Consider the following 18,659-nt stretch of genomic DNA (forward strand, 5'->3'; position numbering starts at 1 on the left):
ATAAAATGATCAGAAGTGTCTGAAATGAAAGGAGAAAATAAAACTGTATGCTTAGTCTGACCCTGGGGCTTGCAGGGGAAAAAAAAGAGCCAGAAGCAGAAAGCAGATTGAGTAGTGAAAATCACGGGTGTGAGTTTCATTCTTGATTTGAGCATTTTTTTTTTTTTTATAATACTCGGGAAGCTCAAATGGTAGAGAGTTCACCTGCAGTGTGGGAGACCTGGGTTCGATCCCTGGGTTGGGAAGATCCCCTGGAGAAGGGCACGCCTACCCACTGACTATTCTTGCCTGGAAAATCCCCATGGACAAAGGAGCCTGGCGCGGTACACCCCATAGGGTCAGACACAACCGAGCGACTCACACTTTCACTTTATGGCGCTGACCTGTGACCTCTGTGATGGGGAAAAAGTGTGGTGTAAAGAGGTGGGATCCTGACACCCCCTCTCCCCTGCCCAGTGTGTGGAGGTGAGGGTGTGGTTCTGGGCGCCAGGACTAGCCGCTGTTGCTCTCTTGCGCTTTTCGCTCCCAGGAAGTGCTGAGGAGTAAAGGGAGACAGTCTGGAAGAGGGGGCTCCCTCCCTCCGGGCATGTCCTTAAAGGAGCCCAGCATCTAAGAGCCCTGAGGGGGCTTTATGGCATAAAGATGGGGTCTAATTGAGCACTGTTGCAGGGGTCGGTGGGGTCCAGGGATGAGGACAGGTGAGGAGCGGCAGCCTCGGGTTCCCAACCCCTCGTCTGGAAGGAGGGAGACTAAAATAGCAGAGAGTGACTAACTTCAGGGTGTGGACTCCCCGCTGCATTTGGGCAGGAGCGGGGACTTATTCTGGGGACGACGTGAAGGAAGGGGGCATGTGGGGGAAAGCAGCCAGGCCCCAGGCTTGTTTGCTTTCTTCCTGACTTCAAAACACATTTTTCAAATTAGGTGGTAAGAACACAGGGCGATTTCTGTGGCACCAAAATACTTTCTTTCAAGATATGATTTATATGTTTGACCCACATTTTAAATGAAATGATTATTGAGATAAATGGCCGTGCTGGAGGCTGCAAAATGGTTTCCATTATGTAGTTCTTCTTTTCAGGGCCTCAGAGACTTTCTGAAGAGTGCCCCATAAAAAGGCGGGCGCTCTGGCATTTCTGTTCTCTGCCTCAGAGGGCTTTCGGGGTCAAACGCTGGGGAGGGGGAGGCGGGCGGGAGGCAAGTGTGTGAGCTCAGAGCTCCAGCGTGAGGTGAATGCAGCATCTAAACAGATGTAGGAGAAGCGACTTGGTACCAAGAGGAGAATTGGGAAACTAAATCTGCAAATGCAGGTGCCCTGGGCCAGGTGCAACCCCTGCAGGAGTCTCCTGAGTGCTGGCCTCTGGGCAGGACCAGCAGAGGCCACGGATGAGACAGAGGTGGATCCCCTGGACTCGGCACCAAAGAACAGGAACCTGAGTGTGGTCCGGAGATGAGGGTGGATCACAGCCGAGAAACAGACCCCTCCCCACACACACGGGTCGAACGACCTTCAACCAAGCTGCCAAAGAAAGTGGTGGGGAAAGGAGTGCCTTCCCACCACGTGGTGCTCAAACAGCTAGATCTCCTCATGGAGAAAAATGAACCTGAGCTTTATCCCAAATCACACACAGAAATGAATCTGAAATGAATCATGGACATATATGTAAAAGCAAAAGGCATCTTCTTTAATTGACGAGACATAGATGTAGGCAAAGAATTCCTAAGATACCAAAAGTATAGACCATAAAATAAACAATAGACTGGATTTCATCAAAGTTCAAAGCTTTTTCTCTTTTAAAGACAACGCTAAAGAAATTAAGAAGCAAGCCAAAGATACTGAGAAAACACGTGTGATGCAGACAGATAAGTGACAAAGGACCTCTGTCCAGAAACTATAAGGAACTCATGACTCAATCATAGGAAGATAAATTACCCAGTGGAAACATGGTCAAAAGGTTTGAGCGAAGTGTCATGAAAGAATACAGACAGTAATTAAATACATGAGAAGATGGTCAACATCCACTGTCATCAGAAAGCTGAAATAAAACCCATGTACCCACCCAAATGGCCAAAATTAAAGGGAAGACCAGCTTTCAGAGTTGAAAACAACAGAATTCTCACACTCTGCTGATGGAAGAGATGGCATACACCTTTGATACACAGTTCAACAGCTTCTGAAAAATGAAATATGTACCCCACAAGACAGAACTAAATTCAGATATCAATTAAATAAACTCCTATATACTGACAAAAACTTAAATATGAACTTATAATGATAACCCAGCAATTCCAGTTCTAGGTAATCACTCAGACAAATGGAAACACATGTCCACACAGAGACCTGTTCAACAATCACACATCGGAGCTTTATTTTTAATAGTCTCAAACTGGAAACAAATACTCATTGATAAATAAGTGAATAAACAATTATGATATAAAATGGGATACTTTTCAGCAATTAAAAAAAACTACTGACCCATGCAAGGAAATGGAAGAATCTCAAAAATTTACTGAACAGAAGAAGCTACACAGAAGAGTATTCAATATATGATTCCAAAACACGACCCTAAAATTTGTATGGAACCACAAAAGGCCCCCAGATAGCCAAAGCAATCTTGAGGAAGAACAGAGCTGGAACCATCACACTCCCTGATTTCAAACTACACTACAAACTATAGTAATTAAACCAGTGCGGTACGGGCATCAATACAGACACAGAGGCCGATGGAGCAGGACAGACAGCTCAGAAATAAGGCCCTGGGTTTATGGTCAGGTACTACTTGACAAAGGAGCCAAGAATACGCGATAGTGTTTTCAGTACATGGCGTTAGGAAAACCAGTAAACCACACGCAGAAAAATGAGACTGGATCCTTATCTTGTACCACTCACAAAAATTAACTCAAAAGGGATTAAAAACTTACACATAAGACCTGATACAAAAAACCTGATATGGAAGAAACTCCTTGACATTGGTCTTGGCAATGGTCCTTTTTATATGATACCAAAAGCACAAGTAAGGAGAGCAAAATTCAACAAGTGGACTCGTCAAGCTAAAAAGATTCTGCAGAGCGGAAGAAACTATGAAACAAAAAGGAAATCTACAAACGGGAGAAAAAGCCTTAAGTCACTCATTCGTGACTCCTTGTGACCCCATGGACTGTAACCCACCAGGCTCCTCTGTCCAAGGAATTCTATAGGCAAGAATATTAGAGTGGGTTACCATTTCCTTCTCCAAGGGATCTTCCTGACCCAGAGATCGAACCTGGGTCTCCCTCACTGCAGGCAGAATCTTTACTGTCTGAGCCACCAGGAGAGCCCGAGAATGGAAGAAAATCTTTGCAAATCATATATGAGATAAGGGGTTAATATCCAAAATATATAAGGAACTCATACAACTTAGTAACAACCACTACCACCACCACCACCACAAAACTAAACAATAATCTAAGCAATCTGGTTTTAAAAATGAGCAGAGGAACTAAATAGACATTTGTCCAAAGACATGCAGACGGCCAACAGGCACCAGAAAAGATGCTTAACATCACTCGTCATCAGGGAAATGCACATCAAAACCACAACGAGGTATTACCTCATACCTGTTAGAATGGCTAGCATCAAAGAGACAAACAACCAGTGCTGGTGAGGATGTGGAAAAAAGGCAATCCTTGTACACTGTTGGTGGGAATACAAATTGGTTCAGTTTAGGATGGAAAACATTTATGGTAGTTCCTCAAAAAAAGAGTAAAGAAGAGAACTACTTTCTGATCCACTGATTCCACTCCTGGGTATCTATCCAAAGGAAATGAAAACAGGATATTAAACAGATACATGCGATTCCGTGTTTACTGCAGTGTCATTCACAACCAAGATACGAACACAACCTACGCGTCTGTCAACAGATGAACAGATAAAGACACACACAGTGGAGTACAGTCAGCCGAGAGAGAGGGAAATCCTGGGGGCACGGTGCTCAGTGATGCGGGCCACACGGAGGAAGACAGACACTGTGTGATCTCACATACGTGGGACAAAACAGGCAAACTTGTAAGAGCAGAGAACGGGGTGATGGGTACCAGAGGCTGAGGGGCTGGAGCAATGGGGAGATGCTGTTTAAGGGTACAAACTCGCAACTAGTTGATAAACAGGTCCTGAAGAGCTAACGCACAGCACAGTCATGATACAAAATGGTAGTGTTATCAACTTTGAAGTTGCTAAGAGACCAGATCATGATTGTTCTCAACACAAACAAATGAAAATTCTGGGACATGAGGAGGGGGGAGGTCTAGCTAACACTAACATTGTAAGAAATAAATTCAATCAACACGTTGTATACAAACTTATACAATGTTTCATGTCCATTATATCTCAGTAAAAATAAATTTTAAAAAATAAAACAAAAAATGTGGCTGCATTTATATGAAATCTCGGGAAATACAAATGGAATCCGTAATGACTGACGGAAATCAGACCCCTGACTGCCTGGGGGTGGGTGGTGTAGGATTTCAGTGTTAGGGGCCCTGAGGAAATCTTCACCTTTCGGGGTGATTAGACATCGCCCATATTTTGACTGTGGTGGTAGTTACACATGTGTAAGTTGGTCAAAAATCATAGCGAAGTACACTTTTACATACATTCACTCTGTGTAAATTCAACCTCGATACATTTGATATTTTAAAATTCAGCAAAAAAAGCTAAAAGGTGGGACGTTCACAGAACATAAATATATGCTGTGCTGTGCTTAGTCATTCAGTCGTGTCTGACTCTTTGCAATCCCATGGACTGTAGCCCACCAGGCTCGCTCCTCCGTCCATAGGATTCTCCCGGCAAGAATGCTGGAGTGGGTTGCCACGCCCTCCTCCAGGGAATCTTCCCGACCCAGGGATTGAACCCAGGTCTCCCATACTGCAGGCAGATTCTTTACCATCTGAGTCACCAGGAAAGCCCAATGTTTATAATAATTGCCAAGATATACAATTTAAGAGGAATACTGTGGCTTTTCCAAAATGGCCAAGAAGGCAGAGGGTAGGCAGTTCCCAAGGGGTTGGGGGGGGCCCTCCCACCTTTTCAGCACTCAGACTGTCTCCCAACTGCCTGAACCAGTGTAATTTTCCAGCCACTCTGAGCGTAATAGAATCACTTCAGCCCAGCATCCTTGCTTCCACAACTGGTTGGCAGCCCTTCTCTTAGCCTGGCTAGGACCTCCCCTTTAGTCACCAATCAACACCCCGCATGTTAGCCTGGGGCTAACGAGCCTGGCCTCTGACGCCAGACTTCCGGGACCACATCCCACTTACTAGCTGGGTGACCTTGAGCAATTTACCTAATCCTTCTGTGACTGTTTTCTCATCTGGAAAATGAAGACAGAAACAGCATCTTCACAGGGCTGTGTGACAAAGACTTCAAAGTGCTCAGAACAGTACCCAATATCAGGTAACACAGTATGTGCTGTTATATGTCTGAAATTATTGGGAACACAAATTAACAACCTGAAAGAGAAAAAAAAAATCCCCCTTCACATCATGAGTGTTTCTTGGTCAGCTCTTAGAAGTTGTGAGTAATTGATCTCATAGAAGAGTCTAATGAAAGCTTTTCCTGCTGAAAGTACCTCAAAGCTGCTTCCTCCTGACATGTCACTCCTTCACCTGCTTACTCACAAGAATTATGAGTTAGATCTAACTCTGCAGAGTTAGCGTTAGTGCTCCCGAGTTCAGATCTGGGCTCTCCCACTCAAAAGCTCTGTGACCTCAGGCAAGGTTTCCTACTGTGTATGAGACTCAGGTGCAGAGTTATCCTCACAAGAGCTCTCAAAGGTAAACACGCCACGGGTGGAGAGCACTCACCCAGGACTTGGCGACAAGGGGGCCCTTAAGAAACGTTAAATCGATCCCAGTCCAACTGTGCTGAGGCCACGGGAGCACGGGCCCTTTCGGCTCCTGGCTGAGGATTTCCTAACGGACGTGGGATTTACATAACACCTCCTTCATTGCTGCGTTCAGATCCTTGAGGGAGAATGGGGCCTGAGACTCAGAAATCAGGAAAGAAACCGATGCTCTCTGTGGAGGAAGTATGTATGTATGTGAGAGCTGGACCATAAAGAAGGCTGAGCGCCGAAGAATTGATGCTTTCGAACTGTGGTGCTGGAGAAGACTCTTGAGAGGCCCTTGGACTGCAAGGACATCCAACCAGTCCATCCTAAAGGAAATCAACCCTGAATATTCACTGGAAGGACTGCTGCTGAAGCTGAAGCTCCAATACTTTGGCCACCTGATGCGAGGAGCTGGCTCACTAGCAAAGACTCTGATGCTGGGAAAGACTGAAGGCAGGAGGAGGAGGGGACGACACAGGATGACATGGTTGGATGGTATCACTGACACGATGATGCTCAAGTTGAACAAAACCTGGGAGATGGTGAAGGACAGGGAAGCCTGGCATGCTGCAGTCTATGGGGTTGCAGAGAATCGGACACAACTTAGCAACTGAACAACAATGACAGTAACAATCCATCCATCCACTCATCCGTTCTACAAACACGGAACACCCTCCATGTCCCGGGCCCTCTGCTGGGCTCTGTGTGTGCAGCCTCCACCCTCAGGAGGCCCCCACGTGTGTGACACTCCATCCTAGTGGAGGCGACAGGACACTGAGACACGACTGGAACCAAGAAAATAGCTCCAAGACACGTGAGTGCCACGAAGGTGCGGTAAGTAAACACCGAGTGAGAGGCAGAGCAGCAGAGGAATGCTTGCTGTAGACAGGGATTCTTAGGAGGTCCCGCGAGGCAACATTTCAGCTGAGATCTGAGAATCGGGAAGGCACCGGCCCACCGGGTGGACAGAAGGGGCTCCGGGTGGCATGAATGGCAGGTGCAGAGATCTGAAGGCGTGCGTGCTCCAGGGACTGATGGCGGAGCCCACGGTCAGGGTGGGAGGAGCTCAAGGCAGAGGCTCCATGAGGAGGGGGGCCCATCCATTGTGAGAAGTCTGGCTCTGCTGTAAGCCAGTGAGCTCAAGTGGGAAGCAGCATGATCACAGAGGGTGCCAGGAGAAGCAAAGAGCAGGGTACGTATCTGAGGTCTCGTCTGGAGAGAGACCCAGCAGGCTGAGCGTGAGTATCTAAGATCGGAGTTCTAAAATGTTAGAGCTGGAGACGATCTCACATACGGCAGGTCCTCCCAGCCTCGCCTCCAGTCATGGGAGGGAGACCAAGGCCTAACTGAGGTCACAGGTGGAGCCGGGCATGGAGCCCCAGACTAGCAGGGTGGTCCTGGGTCTAGCCGCAGACCTGGTCCATGCCTGACGAAGGAGGTGAGGGGTCCGCCTCCCCGGATGCCCCCCCCCAAGTGCACTCACACAAATGTTTACCCTGAGAACGAGGGCGGTGGCCTCCACAGAACACAAACGCCCTCCCCGTGTACCGAGACTCTGCACCTCCTGCGGAATGGGGGTCTGGCTTCCCCCGCTGCGGCCCTGGAGCGGTCCTGGAAGGCACAGCCCTGCCCTGAACCCCGGGCTCTGTGGCCAGGACAGAACTGCTGTGCTGAGGATCACTGCTGCTGGCGCAGGGGGTGGGCCCCCCACCCCTGGTCCTGCAGTCTCGGGAGGCTGGCTGCCCAGTTCCCCAAGGTCTACAGGTCTATGTGGAGCTGGCTCTGGTCACTGACAGCCATCCATAAAGACATTTCTCTCGATACCTGATTTTCCCTGATGAGCTACTTCCAACTCACCACAGGGTGTGAAGTTCCCCTTCAGTCTTGGGCGCCTGGCCCCTGGGAACAGTCCCTCCAAACCCCCCACCCCTACAACCTGGGACCAGCTCCGTGAGGCCCTGTGGACCTGCTCAGAGGAGGGGTCTCCCTGCCCCAGCGGCCAGTTTGGGCCCGTCTGGGTGGGTGGGGGGTGGGGGCCTCGGTGCCTCCCACACAGGACCGCCTCTTCTCTGCGGAAGAGTATAAGCTTTGGGCTCATTTTTTCTGGTGGGATCAGAAGAGGTTCTTTAAGTAGGACAGATGCATTTCAGCCTGAAAGTGAGGGAGCGAGGCGGGCGGGAGCCCTGGTCTGGGGTGGAGGGCGGAGGGCAGGGGGGCAGTTCTGAGCTGCTCTAGATACTAGAAGGCCCTAGGAAGGCCAGCTCAAAAATGGCCACACAGCTCCCCCGGAGTCAGAACGAACAGCACTTCGTTCCAGGCCCCCCCCATGTCTGCGCCAAGGACCTGGCCCCTGTGGATTCGAAAACCGAGACAGCTGAGCCCTCCACAGGGGGCGTGTGCGGGCCTCGGACGCTGGAGCCAACTGGGGAGCTGGGTCCTCACGCTGGGTGAAGACCCTCATCTATGGGCCCAAGGGCCCCGCAGGGTGCCATCCTGTCGCCACCTCCCCCAGCCTGTCTGGGGGCCTGGGAGACCCTCTCCTTCCAGTGCGCTCTCCCCTCCACCGGCTCTGGGAGGGCTGGGGCAGCAGAGAGTTAGGGTGACGGAAGCTGGGGCTGCACCTTAGGGTACTGTGAGAGGTGCCCCCGGGGACAGGGAGCTGGCTGAATGGGACGGCCCCTTCCCCAGCTTCCAGTCTGGCCGGGAGGGTAAGGCGCGGCAGGCAGGCTGTCTGACAGGCGGCCCAGGGCAGTGGCCTGAGCTGAGGGGCAGAGGGCTGGGCACTCCGCTCAGGCTCTGCACTGGATGATACCCATCTAAGCCCTGAAGGATGGAACATTTTGGAAGGCAGGCCAGCGTGACCTTATGGGAGAAGTCAATTGGCCCTTTACGGAATGCTTCCTGGAAGAGGTGATTCACAAGGGAGGGGGGGCTGTTAGCTGTGTTAACTGGAAGCACGGGGGTGACACCAGGCAGTCGCGGCTCAGGGGTGAGGAGTGGGGGGCAGGGGAGGGAGGGTGAGGGCTTCTGCATGGGGCTCGAGGATGGAGATGCCTCTGGGCCGCTTGCGGGTGAAGGTCCGCTGAGCTGGGCCGCCCTTCCGCGGCTGGGGGCCTCCCTGGAGATCCCAGGGTGGCCAGGGACATGGCAGGCGGTGACCGGGGCCTGTCCCGGGTGCTCAGCAGGCCCAGGGGCCAGGCCCCGGGCAGAGCAACTGCCCACTGCAGGCTGGGGGCCTGCCACACTGGAGAGGTGACAAGCCCCTGGGCACACCGGGTCACTCAGGGCGCGATCACACCGCCTGCGGAGGGAGCACTCGGGACACGGAGGCCAGTCCCTGCTGGGCGGCACGTCGCCGTGGGCATGAAGGGCGCCATTCAGGAGGGCTGAGCTTGCCCCCGCCCCAACCAACTCCTAGCCGCGGGGGTCCGGGAGGTGCCTCCTCTTCTGCAAGGGCGTCCAGGCCTTGGGGCAGCACGGGGCCTGCAGTGAGCAAGGACGCGGGCACAGGCGGGGCCTCTGTGCCAAGACAAACAGCGTGTGAGGCGACAGGGACCATGCCTTTCTTTACCTTGGCAGCAGCCTGCCCTCACCTAAATATAGACGCCTGTGCGGAGGCTGCCGGAGCGCTGGCCCGGCCCGCCTCCCGGCAGAAGGGCTCAGGCGTCCAGGCTCTAGGGGCTTTGCATGGAGGGTCGTCGGAATCTCAGGTTCCTTCCTCATGTGGCCTGACCATCCTCTCGGCGGGGGAAGCCGAGAGCCCACCTGCCCGCCGGCCGAGGGGCACAGCCATGCTGATGGGCTGGAGGAGAGGGGGACCCAGAGTCCCCTCCCGCCCTGCAGTCCCCCGCCCCGGCTCCAGGCTCCCCTCCGGTCCTTCAGTACTTTTCCAGCTCGCTCGGCTCCACGGCCCGATTCCCCCTTTCCTTGGCGGCTGTGCATTTCTGATGGTGGGAAATCTGGGCCTTGAGACGCGCTCCAAGTTTTTTCTAATTGGCCGTAACTTGAAAGAGTTTAGAGGTTGCAGACAGAAAAAGAAAGAGCGGTTCATTCCCTTCATTTTTTTTTTTTTAAACCTACTTTGTAAACCATGTTCAGAGTTTTCCAGCCTCTTCCATTTCTCTTTTTTCTCTTCCTCGGCCCGGTGACAAACAGGCGCTATGTTCAGAAAGCTGCGTTTTGCTTAACGGAGAAGCAAGACAATGGTGGCAGAGAAGAGGAACATCTTCAGAGTCAGCTCCCCTGTGACTTCCCTCCCATGTCACCCCTCTTCTCAGAAAGCAGCTTGGGTTATGACGGTGTTAGTCATTTTAAAGAAGTTTCTGCCTCATGCGTGTGTGCAGTGGCTACTATTACAGACTGGGATTTTTTTCCTCTGTGATCCCAAACTACCAGGAGAAGAAGGTAAATCTAAGTTCATGTTGGGAACAACATCAAACCCAAGCAGAAGCATAACAGAAAGCAAGCTCATGTGTGGGCCTAACTCCTTAAAAATCACACTTAAAAATCGCTTTACCTTTCTTAATAAATTATTGCAAGCTGGACTGGGGGAAGAAAAAAAAAAAAGCACTCCAGAGGAGGCTGACAATATAAATAACCGCAAGAGATCATTTTCTTCGTTTTTGTTGGCGTGGGTCTTGCTGGGTTTAAGTGAACACGCACAGTGGTGATGAGAGGCGCTGAGGAGGAGGGCTGCAAGGGCGGGGATTGGCTCAGCTGGGTCCGGCCCAGCCTGCCTTGTCCCTGCACGCGGCGCTGTGGGCGCTGAGCTGCTCCCAGACCCAGGGACCCTGAGTCCAGGGGCCCCAGGTGAAGGGCACATTCCAGGCTCTGCCTGTCTAGGGCCCCTTCCTCCAGTCCTCCCCCGGCCTGGGGCCTGCGCCCCTTGTCCGCCCTCTGGGAGACGGTCCAGGTGAGCATCTGGTACCGAGCTGGGTGTGCGAGCCAACATGGACACCGGGGTAGGGGGGTGGGGACGGTGTGCAGACGAACGGACTAACTCGGGCTCCTCGGAAGCCCTCTCACCCTACGCACAAAGAGGGCACGTCTCCCTGCCTGCTGCCTGCCCGTCAGGCTCTGCTGGTGAACCTGCCACAGGTAACCAGGTCGGTCCCCCACCCATGGGGAGACTGTCATTAACCGCGGGCAAGAAGCCCGTCTTTCATCACCAGCTCACATCCTCCTTGAAACCCCTGCTCGTGCTTCGAGATGAGCCCCTGCACTCTGTTCTCCTCCTCCTCTCTCTGCCCCCAACCCCCCCAACTCTGAACTTCCGGCATATTCGCTGCAGATGATACGCTCCTTAAGACCAGTGTCTGCGGCACTGCACACGGCGCTCGGCACCAATACATCACAAACCAGGTGTAAATCAACCATCAGGCTCAGTAAACGCTGCTGAATGAGGGAATAAAAGAACAAGCCTATTCTTAGCAGATCAGCGAGGTACACTCTTCTTACCACCCTGACTCTCAAGCATCTGGAGGGCAGGCACCAGCTGCCTGCTGCGGTCTCTGTGTCCCTCACAGCGCCAGCCTTGGTGATGCACTCGTCTGCCTAATGGTATACAATGGCATTTTTGTTTTCCTAAGTCTTCAGTGATCACTTTCTATTACTATTACTATTTTCTTGGCTGTGCTGCACGGCACGTGGGATCTTTAGTTTGCGACCAGGGACTGAATCCATGCCCCCTGCATTGGAAGGGGGGCGTGTCTTAATCAGTGGACCACCAGGGAAGTCCCAGGGATCCCTCTCTAAAGTGATGATTCTAGGGAAGACCAAATTATTAAATTTGATTAAACTTAATTTCGAGGACTAAATTAAAATGACGTCAACAAAGAGGGAATACCAGGCCACCTTACCTTCCTCCTGCAAAACCTGTATGCAGGTCAAGAAGAAACAGAACTGGACATGGGACAATGGATTGGCTCAAAATTGGGAAAGGAGTACGTCAAGGCTGTATATTGTCACCCTGCTTATTTAACTTATATGCAGAGTACATCATGAGAAATGCCAGGCTGGATGAAGCACAAGCTAGAATCAAGTTTGCCGGAAGAAATATCAATAATCTCAGATATGCAGATGACACCACTCTAATGGCAGAAAGCAAAGAGGAACTAACGAGCCTCTTGATGAAGGGGAAATGAGAGTGAAAAAACTGACTTAAAACTCAACATTCAAAAAACTAAGATTATGGCATCCAGTCCCATCACTTCATGGCAAATAGATGGGGAAACAATGGAAACAATGACAGATTTTATTTTCTTGGGCTCCAAAATCACTGTGGATGGTGGCTGCAGCCATGAAATTAAAAGATGCTTGCTCCTTGGAAAAAAAGCTATGACCAACCTAGACAGTATATTAAAAAGTAGAGACATGACTTTGCCAACAAAGGTCCATCTAGTCAAAGCTATGGTTTTTCTACTAGCCATGTACGGATGTGAGAGTTGGACCATAAAGAAGGCTAAGCACCGAAGAACTGATGCTTTCGAACTGTGGTGTTGGAAAAGACTCTTGAGAGTCCCTGGGACTGCAAGGAGATCCAACCAGTCATTCCTAAAGGAAATCAGTCCTGAATATTCATTGGAAGGACTGACGCTGAAGCTCCAATATGTTGGCCACCTGATGAGAAAAGCCGACTCACTGGAAAAGACCCTGATTCTGGGAAAGAGTGAAGGCAGGAGGAGAAGCGGGCAACAGAGGATGAGCTGGTTGGATGGCATCACTGACTCACTGGCATGAGTTCGAGCAAACTCCAGGAGAGAGTGAAGGACAGGGAGGCCTGATGGGCTGCAGTCCATGGGGCTGCACCAGGAGAGAGTGAAGGACAGGGAGGCCTGATGGGCTGCAGTCCATGGGGCTGCAGAGAGTCAGACGTGACTGAGCGATTGAACAACAACAAAGTATCTGTGTGTTTGGCAAACAGCAAGCACCAGGTAAATGTTAGCTGCTGCTCCTCTTCTTACACCACTGAAAACCATTTGCTAAAACTTCAAAATGGTTTGTTGTCAGGGTGGAGCTTCTTGAAAGCCGACGAACAGGCTTGCAGACCATCTCTTTGTTGGGCTCAAGCACGTTCACAAATGAATGAGCACGGCTGGTGGCTCCAGCAAAGGACTGGGCGAGAGGAGGGCTGTGAGGAATGGCTTTGCCTCCCCAGGCGGGCTGCACCCACCCCTGCCCTTCACACACAGGCCAAGAGGAGGCACCAAGTGCCCAGTGACAGTAAGGCCCCTCCTGCGGCGGGCTGACCACCCCCTACTTCTCAGGCTGACTGGGCAGGAGTCCAGGCTCCCCACCCTTGTGCTGGCCCTTGCCCCTCACCCCACTGCACTGAACGGGTCCCTCGCACAGCCCCTGGTCCCTGGGCGCCAGGATGACCCGGTTCTAGTCTAGACAGGCTGTAACCCAGCAGTTGAGAGCACTGGCCCGGGAAGGTGAAGCCAGCCCTGCCCTGCAGCAAGGGGGTGCTCACCGGGGAGCACAGGGCAGGCGAGGCAGTTCTCATTTTCACGAGCAACACAAATGTGCCAAGTTCCTATTCATTATTAAGAAGAATCAGAGAGACCAAGATAGCGGCTAGATGGGGTCACACAGGAGGTGGTGATGGCGGGGCTGGGGGCGGGGGACACATTTCATCATGTGGTCCAGGTTGCACACTAGTTGGAAATATTCTGGATTTTTCCTGCATTTCTGTTTATAGCTAAGGCAAATCATTACGTCACAATTCAACATCCAAGTTTCTCAGGAAATCGATGAAAGGAGGTCTGGAAGCGACTCCTGGGCAGAGCTGGGGCTCAGGCCATTACGAACCTTTAAATTCAAAAGGCCGCACTTCCTAAAAAGCTTATCTGAGGATGCTCAGCACATCGACTGGCAACCCGTTCGGTAGAAGGATGCCCAGCCGGGACTCTCCCTGCTCAGAACGTGCTGCTGCTTGCAAGGCCGCGCTCGCCCTGTGAGCAGTTCTGACAAACGAATGAGTTGTTCAGGGCAGACAGTCTGTTTCGTCACGTCTGCTGAGGCAGGAAGGACATTACAACACACCTGTTCTCGCTCCGTCTCCGTGGGGCATCTGGGTCTCATGCCCGCCTCTGTCTTGCTCCCACTAGCCAGGGCCAGAGGGTCCTCCACCGGCCAGCACCTCCCAACTCAAGAAGAGCATGCCAGAGGGAAGTTGGCGGAAAGCAGGTGGTGGAGGATGGGCACTGCGGGGGCAGAACGGGAGGGGGCGGACTGAGGCTGGCTGACGGGCACACAGCCGCCGGGCCCCGCACTCCTGCTGGACGCGCACCCTCGCCCAGGCCGGCTCTCACCCTGTCCTTCCTTCCATCCCTGCCCACGGGCCCTCCTGTCCAGCTCCCCAGATACTGGACCCAATAAATGATTGACAGTAAAGCAGAGACATCACTTTGCCGGCAAAGTTCGTACAGTCCAAGCTATGGTATTTCCATGAGTCACGTACGGATGTGAGAGTTGGACCATAATGAAGGCTGAGTGCTGAAGAATTGATGCGTTTGAACTGTGGTGCTGGAGAAGACTCTTGAGAGTCCCTTCGACTGCAAGGACATCCAATCATTAAACATCTCAATAGATGCAGGAAATGTGTCTAACATTCACTCATAATTTTAATAAAACTACAAAGCTATAACCAAAAGGAGGTTCCTTAAGCTAAAAAGCTACGGGGAATATTATGATAAATGGAGACACTTTGGAAGCATTCTTAGTAGTCAGGAACAATTCAATGAATCTGCTATAAGGGCTTTAAATCAACATTATTTTGGCAGCCTTAGCCAAAGTAGGGGAAAAAAAAAAAACAAGGAAAAGAAATGAGGCATACGAATTGGAAGAGAAGAGCCCAGACTATTGCTGTTTGCAAAAGATACGATGATCTACACAGAAAATCTGAAAGAATTCTCAAACTATTAAAACTAATATGAGACACGCACTGTGTTGTTATACATAATCAACATACAAAAATCAATTTTGCTGAATACCGATAATAATTAGCACTTTGAAAAAAAAATGTAACCCAAAGATTCAGGGACGTTACTAGCAATCGTACTGTTTATAAGTTAGTAACTTCAAATGTAGTCGAAACTCTCCCATCAAGGAGCTCCTGCGTGCAGGTCGTGGTCCGAGAATCCCCACGCTGCCCGTGAATGCCGGAGCCGGGGCAGAGCCGCCGCCCTCCTATCAGCACCGGTGCTGCTGCTCAGTCGCTGCGCCGCGTCCGACGGTGATAGTGCCGGACGGAGCACCGAGTGACCCCGCGGTGGAGCAAGAAGTGCGCAGGGCAAGGAGGAAGGGTTCAGGGGCGGCTGACAGGAGCGGGAGTGCTTTCGAGGGCGATGGAAATCTTTCAGATGGACTGTGGTGATGGCTGGAACGACTCTACGAAAATACTAGAAACCACTGACGTGTACACAGGAAGTGGGTAAATTGTAAGGTGTATGGATAATATTTCAATAAAGTTGTTATTTTAAAAAACAAAACGAAACAAAACAACAAACAGGGACTTTCTTGTCTGGTCCAGTGGCTAAGACTCCGCTCTTGATGCAGCGGGCCCGGGTTCCATCCCTGGTCGGGGAGCTAAGACCCAGCACAGCTAGGTAAATAAATAAAACATAAATATTAAAGAACAGCAACAAGAAAAAGTAAAACAAAAAAGTTTCTCTAGGCAAACATATCTCAGAACTGACAGTAACATGTCACCTGCTTAGTACAATTTTCCTAAAGGTTTACAGTTTTCTTTTTTTTTTCCTTTTCTGCTTTAACCTCATAGTAATCTGTGGCAATTGTTGGCTCCCTTGGGGCTTTATTTTAGAGTTGGAGAGACTGAAACACAGCACTCAGGTTGGCCTGTGGAAACTCCATGGAGTTGACTCTTGCTTGCTCTAGACAGTGAGGAATCTAAAGACAGAAACAGTACTGGAGGATTAAAGTTGACAGCTTTATTAAGGAGGGAAAAAAGTGAACGAGATGGTTAGGTGGCGAACTCCCTGAGTTCAGGCAAGAGTTCTCTTTCATCTTTGGCCTAGTCAGAGTCTAGCTCAAAGAAGGGGTCAATAAATACTTCTTTAATGCATAAATGAACAAGTAAGTGGGTGACTAAGTGAACAAAGAAGGAAGGAATTTCTAAGTGGTACAGGCGCTAGGAGCACCTTCTGTTCTAATATTTGGTCAGGGACCCAGGTTCCTGACATAGCTCCTCAATTCCTTTTAATTTCCTGAGTGACAGGAGCATCTTTCATCCTAATGGAGTGACTGGTGGTGTCCTCCTGGACGGCTTCAAGATGGGGGCTGGGTCCCAGAAAGACCATGCCATGATCAGAAGCTTGGAACTTCCAGCCCCGCCCCTCATCCTCTGGGGAAGGACCAGGGACTGAAGGTGGAGCTAACAAGCGATCGTGGGGGACTTCCCTGGTGCTCCAGTGGTTACGACTTTGCCTTCCAATGTTGGGGGAGGGGGTGGGTGCGGGTTTGATCCGTGGTCAGGGAGCTACTAGGATCCCAGAGGCAGTGCCTCCTGCGCAGAAAAGCCAAGACATGGAACAGAAGCAATATTGTAGCAAGTTCACTGGAGGCTCTGAAAATGGTCCACCTCAAAAAAACTCTTAAAAAAAAAAAAAAGACACTGTGCTCTTAATGCAGGGGGTGTGGGTTTGATCCCCGGTCAGGGAACTAGATCCCACATGCCACAGCTGAAAGGTTCTACGTGCTGCGACTAGGACCCAGCCCAGCCAAATAAAGAAATGAATAATTAAAGAACAGATCATGTCTACATGATAGAGCCTCCATAAAAATCTCAGAAGAAAGGTCCTTGGAAACCTTTGGAGCTGGTGGTGCTGGGAAGGCAGGAGGGGCAGGAGCCCCTTTCCCCAAACTGCGCGCCACACGTCTCTTCCACTTTGTTGTCTCCAAGCTGTGTCCTGGCACCCTGAGTTCTGTGAGCCGTTCTAGCAAATTGTGAAGCTGAGGAGGGGAGTCAAGGGAGCTCTCAGTTCACAGCCAAGCCAGACAGAAGTCGTGGGTCACCTGAGGAGACAGTCTTGTAGCACGGAGGAGAGTCCTAGGTCCTGAGTCCTAGTTCAGTCTCAGGCCTGAGCCCTTACCTGTGGGATCTGATGCTACCTCCAGGAAGACGGGGTGTCAGAATGGAACTCAACTGCAGGACACCCGGCTGGTGTCTGTGGAGAATTAGAGAACTGCTTGGTGTGGGGGCGGGAAACCTACAGGTTTGGAGTACCAGAGTCTTCTGTCAGTAAGGAGAAACGGTAAGACGGTTAGATGGCATCACCAACTCAATAGGCATAAATCTGAGCAAACTCTGGGAGACAGTGGAGGGCAGAGGAGCCTGGTGTGCTGCAGTCCATGGGGTCGCAGAGAGTCACACACAACTTAGTGACGGAGCGACAACAAAGGAAAAACAGGAGTTCTTCCTTTCACTGGGTCTAGTCAGCGATCACAGTAGCTTTTTAGATCGTCCAGTCTTGTGATAGAGGCAGAACCTCTATTTTATACACAAGGAAATACGGTACAAAATTTCTCAATACCTGGTCATCTGGTTCCAAAAAAAAAAAAATTGGCTATACTTGCATATTCATACCTGCTGGGTGAAAGAATGCTCAACGCATCAACAACCGAGTGAGTCTCTATTGAGTACAGGGACAGAGGAGAACAAAATCCACCCAGGATTTCCTATGATCCTCTGGAAGTCAGTTACTCAGGCTGGCGAGTAGAGGACCCTGTCTCCTCCTCGTCGAATAACTCGCGTCAGATGTGAGCAGACAGAGGGGTAAAGGCCCCGTCACGCCACCGCAGCCCTGAGGCAGCCACGGAAAACGCAGGATACATGGAGCCGGCTTCTGTGCTGTCATCTGAAGTATCTGCTCGCTGACAGACCGTCGTGGTCTGAACGATTTGCAGAGTTACAGACGCCCCACCTGGAGGACGCCAGGGTAATGGGCGGCCGCTACAGACTCGGCACGCGTGGTATTTATTAGGGAGCGTTAAGAAGAGAGACCGTACATTCTTAGCAGAATTCTTCTGCCTTTCTGAGAGACAGGGAGCAGCTGCCACCATTTCACAGGGTCTATACCCCGCCGCAGCTGCAGGGAGCCCCCAGCCCCCGTCTGCAGCCCTCTAGCTCGGGTTTCCTGTCCCGTCAGCGGCTGGGAGGAAACGCCTTCCTTTGTTTTACCTGCTTCAGGTTACCTGAGCCATGGTTAACAGGCGGGGAGAGCTGGGGTGGGGTGAGATGGGGTGTGTGTGTGAGCCATGGTTAACAGGTGGGGAGCGGTGGGGTGGGGGGGGTGTGTGTGAGCCACGTCTGTGTCTGTGTGTGTGCCGTGGCTCTTGTGGTGAAGATACTCATGTGAGAAAGAGAGACAATGTTTCAAACTGCCTTTGAACAGGAGACTTGTAACAACTGTTTTCTCTGTTTTGGCCTGGGGCTGCATGCTGGAAAAGATAAAAGCAGTTCTCTCAGCTCAGCTTTAAATCCCAGAGTCCCCAGGGCCAGCGTCCACACAAGGGGGCCACCGGGGGCCTGCGCCCGGCAAGTGCACACACAGGCCTGTGCCACCACGGCCCCCTCCACAGCCCTGGCTGATTTCCCCTCTTCTCTTCTGGTTTTTCCATGTTCGCTGGATTTAGCAACTGTTGTCTTAGCTGTAATCAGAGGCCGAGTGCGGCCCGGCCATCGTCACATCACAAGGTACTATGTGATCCCCCTGTCACTTGCCGGGCGCCAGCATCGCCGGAGCACGTCCTTGGGAGCATGTGAAAGGAAATCGG

The 18,659-nt window shown here is 51.2% G+C and overlaps 1 protein-coding gene and 1 long non-coding RNA gene across 3 annotated transcripts in view; one reads left to right on the forward strand and one right to left on the reverse strand.

Moving 5' to 3' along the window:
* Positions 1 to 18,659, reverse strand: part of ATG7 (autophagy related 7) — a 274,984-nt gene that overhangs the window by 16,126 nt on the left and 240,199 nt on the right. The window lies entirely within an intron of this gene.
* On the forward strand, positions 8,273 to 10,474 carry LOC113880681. Its single transcript, XR_003507796.1, has 2 exons — positions 8,273 to 8,774; positions 10,020 to 10,474. It is a non-coding gene; the product is annotated as an uncharacterized LOC113880681 (long non-coding RNA).

Source organism: Bos indicus x Bos taurus, chromosome 22, assembly GCF_003369695.1.
Source record: "Bos indicus x Bos taurus breed Angus x Brahman F1 hybrid chromosome 22, Bos_hybrid_MaternalHap_v2.0, whole genome shotgun sequence".
Classification (NCBI taxonomy): domain Eukaryota; kingdom Metazoa; phylum Chordata; class Mammalia; order Artiodactyla; family Bovidae; genus Bos; species Bos indicus x Bos taurus.